The following is an 18,881-nucleotide window of genomic DNA, read 5'->3' on the forward strand; positions in this document are numbered from 1 at the left end:
TAAAAGATTTAATATAAATGTATATCGAAAGCATTAAATAATTTTGTTCAATTTGAAAAATATCGACGTGGTAATTAATTTGATAGATTCATTCTTACTGCTCCCAAAGCGACTTTGATTATGTCATACATTTGTGACGTTGTAGTGTTGTTGCTGTTTTAAATAAAGAAACCGAAAAACACGCCACAATGTACGCGTTTGCAGTGGAAACCAACGAAATGTGGTTGATACGGAAATATATGACATACGAAAACATATGACACGACGATATATTTATTGCTATTGTTAATCTTAAAAAAAAACCATAAAACTAATTAGAATTTAGACAACTTGTCAATCAGCTAGTGGGAAGATTATATAATTGCAATACTGCATGCACATTTTGAGAGGCTAATTTCAAACACTTTTGTCAAAAACTCAAAAATAAAAACGTCAGGTGTATCTTTTTTTATTACAGAAATTTAATATCCGTCAATCAGCTACACAATAAATTTGATATTTTTGCTGTGATTATGTAGATTTTTTTTTATTTTGATTAAAATTAATATTTTGAGGTTTTTTGTAAGTGTGATTTGAATATATATAGTCGTTCTTTTTTGTATTTTCTGTAAATAAGTTATATTTTTTATGATTAAACTTTGTTTTTTTATAAAGAACCTATAAAAGTTTACCAAATCCTTCGTATAGGATTTTTTCCGGATAGTGCTGTTTATATAATCTAGTTCCAAAAGGAGAAAGTATGATAGCTAAGTGTGTGGGAAAAATACATTGTATGTCTTTTACACAGAGCAATCAATATGCATGCGAGCGGTTCAAGTTCTATTGAGGTTTCGCAAATCGTTTGGTGCCACAGGTTGGTGCTTCAACTAACTTCTCTTGATATTCTACTTTCCTTGGATGAAAGAGTTGTGTATCATCATCGATGTTACAAGACTTACTGTTATAGCCCACAGTGGGGTATGGGCTTTTCTCATTGTTGAAGGTCGTACGGTGACCTATAGTTGTTAATGTCTGTGCCATTTTGGTCTCTTGTGGACACTTGTCTCATTGGCAATCATACCAGATCTTCTTTTTTATATTACACCAGAAGGCAAAACTGTCTTCAAATTAGAAACAGAGTGCCAAATATGTGATAAATCTTATTCACATGTATATCCTCAAACCTAACACTTTATACGATCTCGCTATCCGTTTCCTCCTTATAGTTTGGATATGAAAACATGCTTTTGTGTAAAGCTAGGTTCACACTGCCGATCAGATCAACTCGGTGATCCCGATTGTCCAAATTCCAATGACCAAACGTAAAACACTGGACACTTTTAATTTGCAAAACACTCATTTGCAAATCCGCCGCCGCCTCAAACAAGAGCTACAATATCATGTATATAACCAAAATGTGCGGAATTACATGGGATTCAATAATTTCATTGGTTTTATACTGTTACTGTCATATTTATTTTGCAATTTGAATTATAAAAACATGGGATTTTCAATATCCCATGGGACAGGGCAAAATCCCATGGGATTTACCATTATCCCATGGGATTTTTTTTGGTCCCATGGGATTATTGTAGTCCCATGGGATATTTGTTGTCCCATGGGACAAAAAAAATCCCATGGGACTATAATTATCCCATGGGATTTTTAATATCCCATGGGATTTTTAATATCCCATGGGACAAAATAAAATCCTATGGGATTAAAATTATAAATATATATATATAAATATAAAGTTATTTGTATGTTACAATGAATGCTGTTTGGTAGTAAAATGTTTTAAATGTATACAAGTTTTTATATATACATATATATAATTTTTTTAAAATTTTGTCACAAACATGTTTTTTATTTGTTTATATGACAATAAATATTATTTTTATTTTGGAATGTATAATAATAATATTTTACAGTCAAAGAATAAAGTCCTTTCACTGAAACAAAATGATGAAATTTCTAAATAAATGAAAAAATATTGTTTTGAAATCTTTGTCTTGTTTATTCTATTATGAAAAATAGAACTGAAAAAATATTTCATATTCTGACTGAATAGTTCACTCTTTTCATGAGGTAAGATTTTCCTTGTTATAGGTTCATTGCAATACTTGTATAGGCAAACAATTTGAATTATATATAACTTTGTGGTGTACATAATAGTATGCTTATAATTGCAAATTTATAATATAAACACTTTTTGTTAAAGTTTTTGCTTTCTTTATTCACAGCTTGCTATGTACAATTATTCAGTCCACTATATAAGAGTGAAGTCAATAAATAATTTCATTCACTAGAATATTCCTGCAATTCTTAGACAAAACATTTTTTCAATCTGTTCTTCAAAGATCTTCCTCTGTACATCTTTATTGAATGGAGAGATTCAAATGAGAAGACAAAGCAAGTTTATTTGGACAACAACATTCTAATATCTTGTTCATTCGTTCCATCTTTCAATTGATAATTACATTGTTGTATTTATATGATCAAGTTCTTGTGCATCAATGATCGTGATGATATGACTCCTTTTTGTTTATAGTCATCATGTTGAAATTTCCTCTTTCAAATAAATGTAGGAAAAAACATGTTCCATTTCAAATTAATAAAAAAGTCGCACTATGGAGAAAAATATCAGCTTTAAGTTTTCCGTTCAGTATTGATCTGTGAATGATGACCATGAAAATCCAGATTTCTGACCTACAAATACACAAACTCAAAAATTATCAGTGAAGAGATCAATAAAATGGCTATTTTATCATGTTTATGATTAATATGATAAACTTTCATTTAAATATTCAAGTACTAAATTACAGAAATCGCTTAAATTTTATAATAGTTTAGTTAAAGTACAGCTTATTTAAAATTATAATAAAAAATATAGGCCACCGATGAGTTAAATAAGATATCACATTTTTAATGCCAAAAAATGGCTTTTTTGCACCAAAGGGAGATAATTTGGAGCTTTTTCAATGATATATGCATTTTAAAAGTCATCTGGGGCCAAACCGAATTGATTGTTTTGAATGATTTGGTGTACCATATGATAAAGATATAAAATAAATTGAGTTATGAAAAAAAAATATTAAAACATTTTTCTGAAATTGTTATACCCTAGAGCCTCCTTAAATGTCATTTGATCTCTATTGGAGAAATGTCTCATTGGATATCAGACTGCTAAGTGTTTCTTATTTTTATATCAACCCAGCCATATTATACCTGTCTAAAATCAGGAGCTTGTACATAGTTCAGTGGTTGATGTTGGTTCATACCCGTCATTTTTATTTTTCATAATTTTTTGTTTTTATAAATTAGTCTGGTATATTTGACGTTTGAATTGATGCTCTGTTTCAAATTTGGTTAGTGTTGACTTTTATAGATTACTATAACATGTATAGGGTATGGGTTTTCTCATTACTTACAGGTCATCAATGGCCTCTAATAAGTAATTACAATGCTTACATCCACTAAATTGAACTCTGATGGATAGTTTTCTCTTTCATCATACCACATCTTATTTTAATAAATATTTAATTATTATTCAAGGACAAAATTTTTTATAACAGTGGACTTACCATTTAGGCTTTGTTGACCTCTGTAAATCTTATTTTGTTGATAATTTCTTCTGTTTATAGTTTCCCCTTTATCTTTCATGTTCTTGCCCTACACATAAAAGGGTAAACATCATTTAATGACAAAAATAACTACTACATGTATTACATAATTAGTAGGCAACTGAAAATTTTGTCTTATTTGTATATAACATCAACTTACTCATCATTCTTGCTGTTCAATATTATCATTATTCTATGAATATGAGGTCACAGTAAAATTAACCTTGGCAGGCAGACATCTTTTTTTATATGATACCTTGTAGTCATTCCATACAACAAGTAGACCTATGCTTAAAAAATCTAAGGCCAAAATTAAAAATATGTTTGTTTCCCCTCCCCCCACACGGGTCAAAAATAAGCGCCCGGGTCAAAAAATTATTTTCCACAAAAAAATCGAAATTATTTTTTTCCTGAAAATAATTTGTTTCCATTTTTGGAAAGTGCTTGAAAGCAGAAGGATTGATAATCTAAATAAATACACTCAAATTGAGCACAAACAACTGATAAGTGGCCTGGACTGGACAAGTCAAACCATTCATGTGACCATGCTATGACAATCACATCCAGTTAAAAAAAAATAGAGGCTCTCAAGAGCCTGTGTCGCTCACCTGTTAATGTGTTTACTGATGTCAGCCATCTTCGTTGGTAGGCGGGGTCATTAGACACTTTTTTTTTTAAATAGATACCCTAGTTTTATGATTGTGGCCAAGTTTGGTTAAATTTGGCCAAGTAATTTTAGAAATGATTTTTATACAAGTTACAAAAATGACGAAAAGTTGATCAATATTGACTATAAAGGGCAATAACTCCTTAAGGGGTCCTCTAACAATTTTGATCATGCTGACTTATTTGTAGATCTTACTTTGCTGAACATTATTGCTGTCTACAGTTTATCTCTATCTATAATAGTATTCAAGATAATAACCAAAAACTGCAAAATTACCTTAAAATCACCAATTTTAGGGCAGCAACCCAACAACAGGTTGTCCAATTCAACTGAAAATTTGTGAGGGGATATATCTTATTCTGATGGACATTTAAATCTTGAAAGATTTGCCCTAAATGTCTTAGTTTCAAAGATATAAAGCAAAACCTGCATTTTACCACTATGTTCTAATTTTAGTCATGTCGGCCATTTTGTTTGGTAGGCTGAGTCATCGGACACATTTTTTTAAACTACAAACCACAATGATAATTGTGGCCAAGTTTGGTTAAATTTGGCAAAGTAGTTTCAGAGAAGAAGATTTTTAAAAAAGTTACAAAAAATTATGAAAAGTTGTTAAAAATTGACTATAAAGGGCAATAACTCCTTAAGGGGTCGACTGACAATTTTGATCATGTTGACTTATTTGTAGGTCTTACTTTGCTGAACAATATTGCTTCTACAGTTTATCTCTATCTATAATAGTATTCAAGATAATAACCAAAAACTGCAAAATTTCCTTAAAATAACCATTTCACAGGCAGGAACCCATCAACAGGTTGTCCGATTCGTCTGAAAATTTCAGGGCAGGTAGATCTTGACCTGATCAACAATTTTACCCCCATGTCAGATTTGCTCTAAATGCTTTGGTTTTTGAGTTATAAGCCAAAAACTGCATTTTACCCCTATGTTCTATTTTTTAGCCATGGTGGCCATCTTGGTTGGTTTGACAGGTCACGCCACACATTTTTTAAACTAGATACCCCAAGGATGATTGTGGCCAAGTTTGGTAGAATTTGGCCAAGTAGTTTCAGAGGAGAAGATTTTTGTAAAAGTTTACAGACGACGGACGCAGGATGACAGACGACGAACGCCAAGTGATGAGAAAAGCTCACTTGACCTTTTAGGTCAGGTGAGCTAAAAAAAAACTGCCTTCCTGGTCTGTTTACAAAGGGTAGACCTGGGGAGGGGAAACAGACATTCTTTTAAATGTGGCCTGATAAAATGACAAAACCAAGAAAACTTATCATTGACCAAAGAACAATAAAATGCGGTCATGGTTTATATATGAATCTGCCATTCAGACATGCACACCTTACAATTGTTTCATATCTACCAAATATAATCTACCTGTAACTTTAAACATATGATAAACTGACAAAACAATGCAGTGTTTCATTGACCAATGAACCATGCATGAAAATGAGGTCAAGTTCATATAAAATATGACAGACAGCTAAGTGCATCTTACAATTATTTCATTCACTAAATAAAGGGGCCTTATTGCTTACAGTATCCGGAAAATTGACCAAACCACAAAAACTAAATATTTTCAAAGTTCCTTATACCCTGCCAATTTGTTATGGTTGTGCCTGTTCCAAGTCAGGATCCGATAATTCAGTGATTGTCGTTTGTTTATGTGTAACATATCTGTTTTTCAATTTTTTTGTACATAAATTAGGTTGTTAGTTTTCAACTTTCAACTTGGCTATCATGTGTAAAATCATACAAGTGTTGGGAAAACAGGAAGTTGTCGAGTGATGAATCTGAAAATGCATCACACGGTATAGCTGACTTATTTAACCCTGAAACCAAATTTCAGAAATCCTTCTATTGTAGTTCCTAAGGAAAATGGGACGAAAAATATTCATCGGATGGACTGACTGACGCAAGGATGGATGGACAGACAGGGGTAAAACAGTATACCCCCCCCCCCCCTTTTTTAAAGTGGGGGCATAATTTTAATACGGGGCTATAAAAACCCATGCAAGATGTCAAAACAAAAAGAAGTAACCTAATTCTTACTTGTTAGGGGCTATTTATTTATTGTCGGTTATACATGTAACAATACAACATATTAAAACAAATAAATCAGTGCATTACCGGTAGGTTTGCGCACATTACCATTACATTTGCGCACAAAAATCATTACGTTTGTGTGCAGCTTTTGATTATATTTGCACGCATTTTTTAACATGTAAATATAAAAAAAAAGATATAGTATGATTGCCTTTTACAGCTGACTATGCGGTATGGGCTTTACCTCGGGCTTTGCTCATTGTTGAAGGCTGTTTGGTGACCTATGGTTGTTAATGTCTGTGTCATTTTGGTCTCTTGTGGACAGTTGTCTCATTGGCAATCATACCATACCTTCTTTATATTGGCTTATGGTTGAAGGCCGTAAAGACCTCTAGTTGTTAATGTCTGTGTCATTTTGGTCTCTTGTGGACAGTTGTCTCATTGGCAATCATACCACATCTTCTTTTTTATATTATGAACAATTTCCTAAAATTAAAAATGAATATATGTAATAAAAAGAAGATATTTCAAAATCTTTTTTCATTTATATTCAATCAATTGTCAACAAATTGTTTGTGACTTTTTGTCCTATTAACTTTGTTACTTTATGCCTGAGTTTGACATATGTGTTTGACTTTTTGTCGGAATGTCCTGTGACTTTCTGTTTTTGCAGAAGTCCAGGGAGTGTTAAAAAATCACATGTGCAAGTTGAGAGTCAACACTTACACAGGGACTAGTCTACACAATACTTTTTCAGAATGTCAGCAAAAAAGAATCACTGGTGACAGGGGAGTGTAACCGATGAATTGATCCTGAATCAGATAAGATTTTCCCGGTACGTCTAAACACCGCTCAGGAGGACCTCCTGGGTGCACACATGCAGGGCATACAAAGTGCACTCATGGCAGACCCTATATAGTCGCCGTCGTATCTGCACACATGATGGATGTATATATTCGTTATAGATCGTCATACACTTCTCATTTTAGAGTTAAATTTGCAAGCAACCTCTTAAGATTCTAAAATAATAATGCTACTAAAAATATATTATTTCCCCCAATTTTCGCAATTTTTTCGCCATATAAAATATTTAGGCGACTGTGCTTTTAGTGAATATAAACGATGACGAGGCCTCACGAATAAATATAAATATGAAATATACTGGAACATCGATTAGCATAGATCGAGCAGCAGAGTAAACTTCCACATAAATCTCGAAGTTATTTACGCCGGATAATATCACATAGACTGTGCTCCTGAATAAAGTTGTCAAATACATTAATTTGTGTTTTTTACTTCTACAAGAAATTTGATTCAAATGCTAATTACGCACCATTTGCTGAGCAGAGAATCATTCTAAGCCAGGAACCGTCTATACTAACTGATAACAGTAAGAATAGAAAGTCTCTGTAAAAAGGCAGTCAATACTAACAGAACTGTATTAACTTAATGATACATGTACATCAAGTTCTAGCACCTCACCAAGCACCCTTGCCTTGCATACTGAGATGGCAAACTGGTGTGTGTCAGTATTTTAATATAAAACTGCGTAGGTTCATATCGTTTGATTCGACGTTTGTTTGGTTATTTTTTAAGGATCGTTGTAAAATTATATCTAAATCTTTGTTAAAATACGATTTTAAATTGTTCAATTCTTTCTATTTCATAATTTTGTCAAAGTCTACTTTTTAAAGTTTTAAATTTTACAGAAAAAATGAATATTCCAATTTGATTTGAAGAAAATCTTTTTGAACTGTCATGACATGGTGTTGCAAAGCTGATTACAGGTAACTATATATATATGTTGTGTACAAGTTATCATTTTGTACAAATTATAATTTGTACAAAAATATTGTACAAATTATAATTTGTATTTTGACTTTGTACAAATTGTAATTTGTACAAAAAGTGCTTGTACAAATTACAATTTGTACAAAAACGGGCACAAAATCACTTATAACTTGTACAATAATTTATCATATGGATTTTTGTGAAAAAAGCATTGATACACATTATTGAATTGCTATTTAATGACCTCACAGTACATCTAAGTTACAAAATTCAAAAGTATTTCTTTATCATTCGTTTAAGCAGGTGATGTAGTGATATATGGAATCGGGTATTGCACAACATTTTTTTACTCTCAAATCGATGACGACCTGTTTTACAGGCAAATTTTAACTGCTTAGACAAATAAATATCCCAGAAAGAAAGCGAGATTAAACCCACCATTTGGTTAGGAATATGACTTTGCTAAAGTCAGGAATATGTCAGTTGTTTTTGTGTCGTTTTTTATCAATTTTTTTTTCAACAAGGATCTTTGTTTTATAAATATCTATGACTGTGCATAAAACCTAACGGAAATCAGTTGAGGCAATACAAACTTTAAAAACACAATACAACTTATGCAGAACAGACAGACAGACTTTTTTTTTATAAGAAAACTAGTTGGTGTAGTATTATAAAATCATCAGACCCAATGGCATTGAACCATTTATCTTTTCACAAACAAAATTGAAGTGGAATAAGTCATGTAAATCCAATCTTTTGATGTTCCAATTACAAATATAAATCATCTCTTTTTACAGAAATCTTTGATTGTTTCCTTGGACTTTTTGAAATAACGAATAAGTGACAACAAATCTTTTGAGATCATTTTCACGATCTTTCACGATCCATAATATCAAATTTTACAAATATACTCGTTTTTGCAAAGTTTCTGAATTTATAAAAAAAATATAAATAACGACAAGAACTAATTATGCAGTACTATTGAATGATACTTTTTTTCTAAAGGAAAAGTGATTTATGTATTAAAAATTTGAAAAAATCGTATTTGTTTACTTTTTTCTCTCAAAAATTTCGAAAATCTATCTGCTTTTGTAGTTGTTTGAAAACGGTGTGTTTTGTTATTAAGATTTAATGTGTGGTCAGTAAATTACAATTCTATCCTGTGAATCAATGCATTTTTCACCAAAATTCATATTTAAAAATGTTGTACAAGTTATAAGTGAATTTTGGTCAAATTTTGTACAAATTGTAATTTGTACAGGCACTTTTTGTACAAATTATAATTTGTACAAAGGCAAAATACAAATTATAATTTGTACAATATTTTTGTACAAATTATAATTTGTACAAAATGATAACTTGTACACAACATATATATAACATACAGTAATTTTCCATTACGACAGTGCGTGTATTCTCGGGTGTGTATAACGTATAGTTTTCTAGAGAACATCATGTCTACGTGTAATACAGATTGATGACATTATACAACATTTCTTTGGTTAAATGTGATAAGGTATCTGTATCCATTCCCTATTTCAACACCACTAATTTTTCGAAGAAAAAAATTATATGAAATTAAGAAGAAAAGTAGCAAATATAAACTTCAGTAATTGCGCATTGAGTAAACATAATTCCAATATTGCATGAACAAATCCGTGAGAAAACGTATATATACATGTATGAATAAAGATGTGTTTTAAAAGACCTATTGGCATTATTTCACACTAGGACCTAAGATAACTAGAACTAAGCAATGGTTGATCCAGAAATTTTCATATGTGGGGACTCATTGACTGCCTTAGAGGGGTCACGTCCAGTCATGCTTCCGTGATTCCGGTACGTCTAAACACTGCTAAGGACTCCTTAGTGCACTAAGGACTATACATGCCACTAAGGACTAGAAGGAGTGCTGTTGTGTGTATTATTTTTACATATTATGTTAGAGATTGATATTTCATGCATAAATTTCAAATTTTATAGAAAAATAATCATAAATAAACAAGATATTCAACATTATTTAGGCACGTGCCCGTTTTTCTTTGATATGCCGAAAATCAATGAACCGTTTGACACGTGCCAAATGACAAAACAATTCATTAAACAATCATAATCTTTTTATTTAAGGTAATATACAATTGTATCTAAAAAAATGTATGCTTAATATTTATAATTAAATGTGTTGTTCTTATGAAAAATGATTACAGAACAAATAATTTTGTTTTTGTTTTACTTCTTTCCCGACAAAGTTATTTGCCACAAGATTTCAAGATTTATTGATAACGCTCAGACACATAAATGTGTAACATGAGGTCAAAGTATAATACATAAACAATTGAATGACGAAATGAGCATGCAGTACTATCTAAACACATAGAAATACAATAATAATGGTAAATATTTTAGAATAAACAAGCAATTTTCTTAATAAAATATGACAATCGTTTGTAGACCTCCATATTACATATGGACAATAATCCTTCCATTTTAATATATTGAGGATTAATAGTATAATATTTAGGTAAGTATTTGTTTCTATAATTAACAATAGAATCATGTTGACATACAAATAAAACATGAAATTCATCACCAATAAATTTATGACATAAAGTACATATTCTCTCTGGTCTAGGTATATTTTGCCAACGGCCTGTCTCAATTGGAATACGTAAGTTCGATGTCCTTAATTTAGTTATCCACCCTCTATTCTGTTCAGATAGTCTGATCAGATATTTTTCTAATCCAAAGTCCTTTTTAAATGACCCATAAAATTGTCCCCGGGATGAATTTTCTATATCGCCAAACCATGAGGTAATAAACTGATCACTCAATATACGATCGAGATAAGTTTTATCACAAAAGCCAATTTGGTTCATGAAAATATATCCTAGACCAGTGTTGTTAAATATTGATTCGACAGAGTCAATCCATTTGAAAACATAATGGCCATGATTCTTCAGTGATAACATCAGCCTGTACAAAGAACTACTGAGTTTACTGCTATTGTTTACAACTTTACACCAATACGAAATCATTCTACATTTAACTCGAATTTGCAGAGGGAATCTTCCCAATTCTCCATACACCATAAAATTGGGTGTAGTATTTCTAACTTTTAAAATTCTTTTGCAAAATTTCAAATGCATCTGTTCAATAATTTTCAAATTCTCAAAACCCCAAACTTCAGAACCATATAAAAGAATGGGTTCTATCATGGAATCAAATAATTTCAGTTGTAAATCTATAGGAATGTTTTCGTTTCTAACAATTCTATGTATAAAATGCATCGATTTATGTGCTTGATCAATTAGTTTCTTTTTGGTATCTAAAAAAGTACCGTTATATTTAAAGATAACACCTAAATAAGAAAATTTTTCGACAATCTCAAGTTCTTTGTCTTGTAATAAAAATTTAAATTTCTTCTTACTTTTTCTCTTTCTAAAAATCATCACCTTTGTTTTATTTAAATTGACTTCTAATTTCCATTTTTCACAGTATGATTGAAAAATATTTAATGATCTCTGCATACCTTCTTCTGTTTCAGATAAAATTACAGTATCATCGGCATATAATATAACAAATAATTCAAAAAATATGTGCAATTCACTTTGAAACTTCTCTTTAACAGTTTCTAGTGGAATCCCATCTAGATTCTTAAAGTAATCTTCTAAGTCATTAAGAAAAATTGAAAACAAAAACGGCGATAAATTCTCCCCCTGTCTTACACCTGCTAAACAGGGAAAAAAATCTGACTGACATTCATTATATTTTACACATGATTTGATTCCTTGGTACATATTAAAAATAACTTTAAAGCACTTCCCTTTAATATTACTCAATTGAAGTTTTTCCCATAAACCAGATCTTGATACAGTATCGAATGCTTTCCGAAAGTCTACAAAAGTACAAAAAAGTTTTTTTCCAAATGAGAAATACAGCTCTATGAGTGCATGAAGCACAAAAATATTGTCTACAGTTGAATACCCCTTTCTAAAGCCAGCCTGATTTTCATGTATAAGTGAAATTTCATTTGCAAAAAAATTCAATCGAGTATTGATAATGGAAGTAAATAATTTCCCTATACAGCTAATTAATGTTATAGCTCTATAGTTATCTGGATCCTTTGGACTACCCTTATTTTTAAAAACTGGTATAATTATTCCTGCTGTCCAAGTTTCAGGAATTATACCTGTATCCAATATCACATTAAATAGTTTAGTGTAAATACAAATAAAAAATGGTGGCGAGTTTTTCAAAAACTCATTCAGTATCTTGTCAGTACCAGATGCTTTACCATGTTTCAGGTGCACGACTTTGATGTGCGCCTACAAAATGACTAATAAGTTAGAGTGTGGTCAGCTTGTTATGTAAGAGATATGAAGACAAAATAAATATATATATTGATAAGTGTTTTGTTTTTATTTTAATTTCGACAAAGATGCGTGTAGAATTTTTTTTTTAAGAATAAAATTGTTTATTATAGTGTCACATATTGATTGAAACAAGACATTCACACAATATTCATATACATACATACTACAAACAATATCCAGCCAAAAAATGACTTATGAGACACTGATCCTTAAAACCAAAATATATACAAAAATATACTATTTAAACTTGTAAGTAATCACATAAAAGTTTTATCTAAATGGAACAAGTAGCTTAAAATATAAATAATTCTTAGTTTAAAAAAAAAAAAAAAAAAGATATGTATTAACTATTATATATATATACAAATGGTTTCACTAAAACAATACGATGGAATTGAGAGAGAGAAAATTATTTGTCGTTCTTGGGGTTTATCCAAACCACTAGTTTTCAACCAGTTTGATATTTGTTTACAAAGGCTTCATACGGTACTTATTTGTTTGTATATTTCGACATTTTATTATTCTTCTAAAAGTAAAAGAAGTTAAAAAAAATCATTTCCCGATTTTAAGTCAGATTAAGTTTCATTTTCAAATATATAAAAGAGACAAATGTTTTAAAAATGTTCCACAGTTTTTAGTACAGTATTCACGAATTATTTTTCAGTATGTGTAAATTTAGAGCTAAAGATCGATATAATTCTGACAGAGAAAGAGAATGCTTCGTATGAATGCCTTGAAAATATGCCTTTACCACATGATGTGTAAATAATTACTTTTTGTAATGCAATATAATCAGAATATTTAAACCTAAATATATCACGCGAAAAAAAGAAAAAGCCGACAGAAATATTTTCAACTATAATTTCTTTAAATCTACTTTTCTTAAAGAAGAACAAGTATCACAGGCACTTGTCTCAGAAAAGGTATATAGGAATTTTTTTTCTGAGACAAATGCCTGTGGCAAGTATGTCAGAAGGAAATCCGATTTGTATTGTTTTTAACAAATTGTCTGCTTAACATATCGTACGAAATAATTTATGAAATAATGACTATGTGCTATGCGCTTTACTCACTGTTGAAGGCCCGAAATATATTACTAAAACGGGTCATATATGAACTTAGTGTGTTGTATGTAGTAAAAATGCATTATCTTATTGGTTTCGTTTTGTCCAGTTATACATTTCTTAAAATGTCTTCATATATGAAAATAAAATTTGAACAGTGCACCATAAGAAACAAACTAAAGTGTTCCAGCTCCAAACCAGTCTATTGTTCAAACGCATGTCCGTCGTCGCCTGTCACCACATTAAAGCACGCTTGCAAGAAAAAATAAACAGAATAGAGATACGGGTACAAAACACATTATAGATAATGTGTCCGACCACCTGAAAAATAAAATTGGTTCAAGAGACAAAGAACGCTACGAAATATTAGATTAATTTTTCGGTACTACCGGGCTTATCACAGCCCAATAACAAGATGAATTTAATGAAAACGCAACAAGCATCTGCCGGTTATCCAAACTTCAACACGTACTTTAAAAAAAATATATATAAATGTGAATTAAATATCTATAAAAATGTGTATTTCAGTCACTTATTAATATGAACATCAAATAAAAATCCGACATTAGATATATTTCTCTGGTGACAAATTTATTATTTACAAGAAATATACACTTGAGAAAATACTTCTTCATTCAGATTTTTTTGTTAATAAAATTTCAACAACAATTCATTTATTAGTATCCAACTTTACCAAAAGGATTCCCGTGTAATCAATTAATATGTAATTTGACACGTGTCAAACGGTTCATGGATTTTCGGCATATCAAAGAAAAACAGGCACGTGTCTAAATAATGTTGAATATCTCCTTAATTTATTATCATTTTTCTATAAAATTTGAAATTTATGCATTAAATTTCAATTTCTACCGTAATATGAAAAGACATTGCATGTAACAGCTCTCCATCTAGTTCTTAGTGGCATGTTATCAGTCCTTAGTGCACTAAGGAGTCCTTAATATAGCAGTGTTTAGACACACCCCCGTGATTCCCTATATAATCTACCATTTGTTTCCCAAGATTTAGGAGGGGGCTGGTACACACATATATATATAAATATACCTCTACGGCGGAGCCAGCCATTTGAAAAGAAGGGGGTCTCAACCCAGGACAAAAGGGGGAGGGGGTGGTTCCAACCATATGTCCCCATTCAAATACATTGATCGTTCAAAAAAAGGGGTGGTTCCAACCCCCGAAACCCTCCCCCTGGATCCGCCACTGATACCTAGTATGCATATAATTAAGAACAGCTTTGAATATATGCATATAAAATAATGGTACGTTTAAAAACCGTTCAGGATCTCCTGGTTGCACACAGGACATTAAGTAACTTAGGACATGTATATATAATAGTAAGAGTTCAGGGTATACATTCGATAACTAACATATTTTATAATTTTGTAATTTTTGTTTTGATAAAATCAGAGACATATAATACATGTATTGAGACATATATAATACATGTGTCTCTGAAAAAATCAAACCATCTTTAAAGAAGTTATTTCAGTTTGAATCGACTGTCTTTTGCATTAGAATTCCAAAACGTTAATGTTATTTAGAAATGCCAAAACCTGCAAGAAAGAAACATTTATATTCGGTGATTTTTACACTAAACGTTTTCGTAATTTGTTTTAAAAATATTAAAAAGTACATGTACATCGTTTTTTCAAGATTTGTATAGTAACTGGTTAAATAAGTCCCCTTGATGAAATTTAAATTGCGAGACGCTAATTAATAAACTATGATCTATGATCTATCGGCATGCGTCGTTATTTGGGATACGTCACGGATGACCGATGGTCATATTCAATACGATATACCAATCATCATTTGAATTTGGACAATTGATCTTTAATAATTAGGACTAATTGGTGATGGCAGAGAATAAGTCGCTGGTGATGGTTAAAAACATATAGAAGTAAACTTTGCAAAAAAAAAGGTTTCCTCGGAAAAAATTATGAAAATATATGAATATGCTAAATAATTTTTTTTTCCGAAATAATAATTAAAGACGTTTAGAAATAACAAATTTTCACAGTTGGGAAATTTTCAATTCAAGTTATTTCATTTTGAAAACGTTGAAAAATATAGATCTTATTATATGTTAAATGTGGGCCGCTTGGAGATCAACTTGTGAAACCCTGCATAATTAGGGTTTGTCTACTTTCGTCTTTTTATATTACCAAACATTCTATAATCAAGGATTTGTACAAGGCCTTGTTATAATGAATATTATCGCCAATATCACCATAATTAAATAAAGAACAGATACAATATTCGCCTAAAGAGTTTGCCATCTAACAATTCAAAATGAAATGTTGAGTCGAAACTGAGGTACCAAATCTATAAAAAGAATCACTATTTTAGTCGAAATTAAACTGTATATAATATTCTTTTTTTCAAAACTCCTGAAATAATTTAACATTAACTATAGAGAGCTTACATATGCAAATCTGTTTAAAAGTATGTGAGCGTAAATAAAATTTGTTTATTACCCCCCCCTTTTTTTCCTTCTATAAAATTTAATTGTAAACGATTTTCGTTCTTAATTTGTGTTTGCTCATTAACTGGGGTTCATGCTGTCAAAAAAAAAATGTCTCCTTGTGTAAAAGTTATTGATAAGAAAAAATTGAAGCTTCCAGAAGAATAACGGTACGTCTAAACACCGCTTGAAGGACCTCCTGATTGCACTCATGGCATACGAAGTGCACTCAGGACCCTTTATAGTCATCGCACACAGGATGGATGCATATATTCTTTATACGCTTCTTATTTTAGAGTTAAACTTGGTAGAATTTGTAATTCTTAGAAAATAATAAGGGCACGTGTCACTGATTACACAACTACTGAGCCATGAATTATCCAATCAACAAAATTAATTTGATTATCTTTATTGTTGTTTTATACATTGTGTTGTTAGTACAGTGTGACCATGCGGGAAGTAATATTGTGACGTCTAGAATGAATATCACGATGTTTTAAGATTTTCGTCTTTTATTAAAATTTCGTTCCATAAATTTTTAAGTTTTATTCTTAATTTTATTATCATGTCCTGGACCAGTAATTAATTCTTTGCACGAGTTTGAAAAGGGAAATAATTATAAATGTTCATACTTTAAAAGAATTTATATTAATTAAAGTTTTGTATATGGAATCCGTTCTAAACGGTAAAAGCCGTGTTTTTCAAACAATCAAACTCATATACATGTAGTTAGATGTTATTTCTCATTTTTATCGAACTTGTCCAGGAATTTTATTTTTGAGTTATACGAATATTTTAAGAAATCCGTTTTTATTAAGTTTTTTTCTCTAATTAAAGTCGTTTTGTCCAGTTTCACAAGCCTGAAACGAATTTCAATGCGAAAATAAATTCTGAAAATGAACTTGTCTCCGTTTTCGTCTCCGTTTTTTGATTGTAGTAGCGAGAAATTTTAAAAAAGAAGATGTGGTATGATTGCTAATGAGACAACTATCCACAAAAGACCAAAATGACACAAACATTAACAGAGAAAGACTATTTCGAAGACAGTTTATTGACACGAAATCCGTTCAAACCACGACTAAGTCTTCGTGCACAGATTTCCGTTAAGGTTAAACTGAATATTGTACATAATTGTCTTCTCTTGTATAATGGTTTGTTGAGAATAAAGATATACAAATGTAATAAAATTTGATATTCAGTCAACATTGTGTTTGTTTAAAAACTTGATTTAGAGAGAGAGATAGAGAAAAGAATCACACTGAAAAACAAAAATCGAACTTGTTACAGAAAAAAAACCGCAACTATAAAATAATTTTCTTTATTCGTGAACTGCAAAACACAACAAATTAATTTACCCGTCATCATGAAAAATAAACTGAAAAAGCACATCGAATGAGATATATGTTTTATTTTTTCTATATGCAAATTCATGTTAAAGGTAAAACTGAACTAAACAATACAATTCCTAAAAAACAATAAAGATAATCCAATCAATTTTGTTGATTGGATAATTCATGGCTCAGTAGTTGTGTAATCAGAGACACGTGCCCTCATTATTTTATAAGAATTAACATATCTATCTAAGTTCGATTCAGGCGCGGATCCAGAGGTGGGAGGGGGGTTCCGGGGGGGTTGGAACCCCCCCTTTTTTTGGCCGATCAATGCATTTGAATGGGGACATGTAGTTGAACCCCCCCTTTTTTTGCCCTGGGTTAGGACCCCCCCTTTTTAAAATGGCTGGATCCGCCCCTGCGATTTCAACTTCTACCAAAATTTAACTCTAAAATAAGAAGCGTATAACGAATATAAACATCCATCATGTGTGCAGATATGATTACGGTAATGGGTCCTGAGTGCACTTTGTATGTCCTGAGTGCACTCAGGAGGTCCTGAGCGGTTGTTTAGACGTACCCGAAGAATAAATCATTTCCTGAACCTAAAATACATTTATCTGTAATTAAAGAAAATTCGCCTAAAACATTCTCTCATATATTTAAACAATTAATTGTAAAATAATTAATTCAACGTCGGACTTTCTGTCTGTTTACTAATACTTTTCTTGTTCAGTTTAGTTTATACCCATAATAGATGAACGGAAATAAGTACTTTTTTTAGGAAAATTTACAATTAGATGAACGGAATTAAGTACTTTTTAGGAAAATTTACAACTCAAATTTTCAAAAACAAAATTCTACACTTTTTACCTGGATGTTTTTCTCTGTCTCGAAGCCGCAACCTTTGACCCCGTATCAAACGTAGCGACCAACACCTCACATGACGTATTCTCGATGTTGAGGTATTGACAATATACAATCACATTTATCAATCACATTTATCAATATACAGCAAGTAAGTAATTTGGTGTTGAATGCCAGTAGATCAGAATTTGTTAATTGAACTTTACCTGTTTAAGGGGCACTAGCTGCCAAATTCATGTTCTTCATCGATTTTAATAAAATTCACATAACGTGTATATAGTGTTGAATTGTTTATTAAAATGTTGCGCACAATCTTGGCTGATATGCATAAAACCATTATATTTCATGACACTGCATGAAAAAGAAATTGACTTATCGCATAATACCAGAACCAGAGACATATATATATTGTATCTAATATCTCTGCCAGAACTAAAAAATAAACTACAGTAAGTCCACATACACATAAGAGGGTATGGATGTGAATTAACAGAATAGAGAACAAAGGACAAAGAAAAATAAGGAATAAAGAATAGAGAAAGAAAGAGAATAATGGAAAAAAGTGTAAGTTATTAAAAATATAACTAAAACAAGAATGTGTCCCCAGTACACGGATGCCCCACTCGCACTATAATTTTCTATGTTCAGT

General features: G+C 31.0%; 1 long non-coding RNA gene across 4 annotated transcripts; it reads right to left on the bottom strand.

The window, feature by feature from the left end:
* Window positions 1-2,188: 2,188 nt before the first annotated feature.
* Window positions 2,189-18,599, bottom strand: LOC143069159 (uncharacterized). Of its 4 annotated transcripts, none has more exons than XR_012976335.1 (3): window positions 18,239-18,599; window positions 3,564-3,651; window positions 2,189-2,688 (listed from the first exon to the last, which is right to left on the bottom strand). It is a non-coding gene; the product is annotated as an uncharacterized LOC143069159 (long non-coding RNA). The 4 variants fall into 4 exon arrangements; XR_012976336.1 differs by lacking the exon at window positions 18,239-18,599 and adding an exon at window positions 7,658-7,681; XR_012976333.1 differs by lacking the exon at window positions 18,239-18,599 and adding an exon at window positions 7,051-7,541.
* Between the last annotated feature and the right edge of the window lie 282 nt (window positions 18,600-18,881).

The sequence above is a fragment of the Mytilus galloprovincialis genome, chromosome 3, assembly GCF_965363235.1.
Source record: "Mytilus galloprovincialis chromosome 3, xbMytGall1.hap1.1, whole genome shotgun sequence".
Classification (NCBI taxonomy): Eukaryota; Metazoa; Mollusca; class Bivalvia; order Mytilida; family Mytilidae; genus Mytilus; species Mytilus galloprovincialis.